This window comes from Theobroma cacao, chromosome 2 (genome assembly GCF_000208745.1).
Source record: "Theobroma cacao cultivar B97-61/B2 chromosome 2, Criollo_cocoa_genome_V2, whole genome shotgun sequence".
NCBI lineage: Eukaryota > Viridiplantae > Streptophyta > Magnoliopsida > Malvales > Malvaceae > Theobroma > Theobroma cacao.
Window position 1 is genome coordinate 17843503 of NC_030851.1, and position 4099 is coordinate 17847601.

The window sequence follows — 4099 nt, forward strand, 5'->3', positions numbered from 1 at the left end:
AGGCGTTTATGTGCTTGGAATTCCCATGGCACTTCTCTGCTTGGAATGCTCCTAGGCACTTCCACGCTTGGAACACCCTGGGAGCTTCTGTGCTTAGAACACCCCTGGGTGCTTCTACGCTTGGAACACCCTAGGTGTTTCTGCGCTTGAAACACCCCTGAGTGCTTCCATGCTTGGAGCACCCTAAATGCTTCCAACTTGGAACACCCTTGGGCGCTACCATGCTTGGAACACCTTAGGTGCTTCCATGGAACACCCCTAGGCTCTTCTAGCTTGGAACATCTCTGATGTAATTTTCTTGTAAACAGTACTTTCAAAAATAATAGTAAACCAGAATTAGGCATCTACATTTTGCCTCCTGCATGAAAATTCTTATAAGGAGTTTTATGGACAAAAGGATGCACATAGTAATAAGAAAGACAATGATTATTTATATATTATTATTATTTTCTCATTTTTTGTTTTCATATATATATATATATATATATATTGAGTTGGTAATTATTGAACATAGTATCGTTATTATTATTATTTTTATTATATATATATATATTGACAATCAAAGAAAGACCTTAAAGAAGGAAAAAAGTATTGCTCTCAAGCCATCCTAGCAAATCCCAAAGTTAGTGAAACTTGAATTTCCTAGGTTATTCCAACCATGTTCATATAACGTATGCTAGTTCTTTATAAAAAGATGTGCTGCACCTAATGATAACAATTTCATGCCCCAACAATTTCAAGAAGCAAATTGTACATGCATTATGTAAATGCAAGTGTTTCCTTTTTTCTTATTTCTTTTACACTTGACAAGGAATATAGGAACTTTATTTCCTATGATGTATTGTTGTCTCAATTTCTAATATATATTAATAGCTTACAGATTAACGTAATTTTTTGCCAAGCACACTGGATATATTTTTACAATTCTGTGTCATGTTTATCTACCTCCACCAATTTTCTTCAAACTTTCTTTTTGTTTTTCAAATGTATTTGAGACTAGCTAATTAAATATTTTTTATACTTAATTATGAAATAAGTAGAGATATATGAGGAAAAAATAAGTAGAGATATACAAGGAAGAGCAATTAGAGGTAAAAAAGAATTTGATAAGAAAATTTAAAGAGTTAGATTCTTACTAGGAAAATAATTTTTGAAATCTATAAATACTAGAGAATAGTTCTATAGAAATTCACAACCAATTCTCAAAGGCTCTTCCTAATTTTCAAAGGTTGTTCCTTAAATTTTGAACAAGTTTGTTTTCTTTTCTTTTGTTTTTTTTTATGCATATGTTTAGAGGTGCTTTTGCATTTAGAATAGCTCTAGACGCTTCCTTACTTGGAACGCCTGAACCACTAAGAATAATTTGCCCCCTGCAAAAAAATTTTATTATTAAAAATTTCATGCATAGTGAAAATATATAAATGAATGACAAACCTTGAGATTTAAGGATTTTATAAATTTTCTTGGAGAGATTGGTTGTGTATAAACTCACAATGAACTTCTAAGGCTTTTCCTTAAAAGTTTCTTTTAGCATATATATATATGGATTATAGACTATAAAGATACTTAAAAAAAATTACACAGAAAATGTACACCTTCAATGTTAAGAAAGACTTGGAAGTTAGAATGAATACTAACTTGTTATTTTATTTTATTTCATTTTATTTAAACATTGGGGAAGTGTTTATTTATTTATTTATTTATTATTGCTTGTTTCTCTTTAAGATTTTTTTTGTTTAGTGATTTATATTCATCTATCTTTATTCCTTTTGTTTAGTATAAAGGAATGATCAAATAAATATGATGCATGGAGCATAAATCAATGCATGAGAGCGCCAAAGAGAATTCAAATAATTATTTTTCAAAAAATATGCCACATGAAGAGAGCCAGAGAACGGCAAAAATTAAGTTAGGGAATCAGGCAGGGCCAGCAGCGCCTTGAGCCGAGAACTGGCGGCAGGACAGAGGATGGGCACAGATGGACAGTACAGTAAGGATGACCCGAGTGACGCAAAGAAGGTAGCTGCAACTTAAGCAAAGTCGCAAGCCAAGTCAAGCGACGCGCAGGAGAATTTTCATGTAAATGGGGTACAAATTGCAGCAGGAGAAAAGGAAATGACAGCGCCCACTGCAGTGGGCAGGTATGACGCAGCTACATCCCTCAACGTGCAAGGAAAGCGGGGCAAAAAAAATAAAAATAAAAAAAGTAACAATAATGTCAGGAATGAGAGAGAGATGGAATTGACAATACCTGCAGAAGATGGGATGGTGGTGCCCAAATCGGTGCAAGAGTCAAAAATTCTTTTTTATAAGCCATCAATTGGGGAAGCATCTATTCGGCACGAGGACGTCCAACAAATGGCAGAAAATGAGGCGGGGAGTCAAAGTGGGCCAATGGACACGTTGGAAGGCAGTGGAGAACACATCCCAATTATTGAAAAAAATGCAAGTCAAACCACTGATAATAACCAGATTGCTATAACAGTAGCAAGCCCACGTGAAAGGATAAAAGATTATGCTGAAAATCCTCCAAACTTGGAGTTCGCCTCGGGTAAGTGCATGTACAACAAAGAACAAAGTGATGTTCCTTCTATTCCCTCAGTCTCCGAAATAAAATTTGCAAAAATTGAGGTCCATCAACGGGTACGACGTAGGAGACATTTCGACACTGAAGTCTCAATTGATAAATTATTCAATTTAACTTCAGATAAAGCCATGGATATGAGGGAAAATGATGAGGTCTCGGATGAAGATTCCATCTCGGTGAACTTTGCAGCTAGTTGGGAACGTGAAAGGTATTTCTAGTGCAAGGTAAACGCATCTAAAGCTGATTTTATCAAAAGAAATTGGTTTTAGGAGTTTGTAATATGGAAGTGTTTCAATTTTACGATGTCAGTAAATTATAATCATAAAATGAAACACTCCTTTCTAGGTACTCTTCTAAATGCTTCTCGATCTCATGTAACTTTGGAGGTTCGGTTCATATCTCCCTCCTTTTTGTACTCTAATTCTCTTACTATTAATAAAATTTTTACAGGGTGTCGTAACGTGCAGGTCCGGGAACCCGTCCGCTAGACGTCGGCGAAAATTATATAGTGTGGGAGTCGCCACCAATCTTTTTTATCTAAGGTGTGATTGGTCACCTATTAATCTGATTCTAATCGACGAAGTCCTAAATTAATTTTAGGTTCATCGAAAGAACGAGAACTGATCCACATTTTTAGAGATGGGTTCAAGAGTGCGGTTACGCACGGAGAAGGGTTAGCACCTCCGTGACGCCCGTTCCACGAACGGTACCATTTAATCTTAAGTTATCTTAATATATAGCCTTCTCTTAAGTTAATCCCTACTTTATTAATTAAATTTTTATTGAATTGACAGACTGAGTTTTTCACTTGGTTTTACGTATGCATATGATGCAAGCGTAGAATGATGTCATGACTTATTTATTTTAGATGATGGAGTCGGTAATCTTTTATTGAAAAATTATTCGAAGACCATCCCAACGCTTTGGTAAAGTCTCGAAATTCTCCTCACCTAGAGATATCCCCGGAAGAACTCGTCTCTACAAGCTCCTCGGGGAAATCCCATCATCGGGATTTTCGCGCCATTTGCAAGATAAATGTGGCGTGCTATGACAGGATAAGATGCTGCTGTCTACATGCACGCGTTTATCGAATTAAGCGGTTCATAATTCATCCAATTATGTGTTTAATAATTTATCACCTTATTTATATGTTTCTTTTGTCATTTTTTTTATTATTTTTTATGGATTATTTATTTATTTTATTATTATTATTATTTTGTTTTTTTCATTTTTTATTTAGATCCATATCTTTTAATTAACATTGTTGATTAACATTTAACTTGATTATATAACTTATCAAATAAACAATTAATTAATTTTTCCAAACGATTAAATTAACTTTATTTAGTAATATTTATTTAAGCTAATTAACTAATATTATTAATTTAAATTCAAATGCAACATTATATAAATTTTTTATATATATTATTTTTTAACAACAACTATTTGACTTAACGGGTATTGGAGTTTAGAGTTCGGATTTATCCCGACGCTTCGGTGAAAATCCGTCTC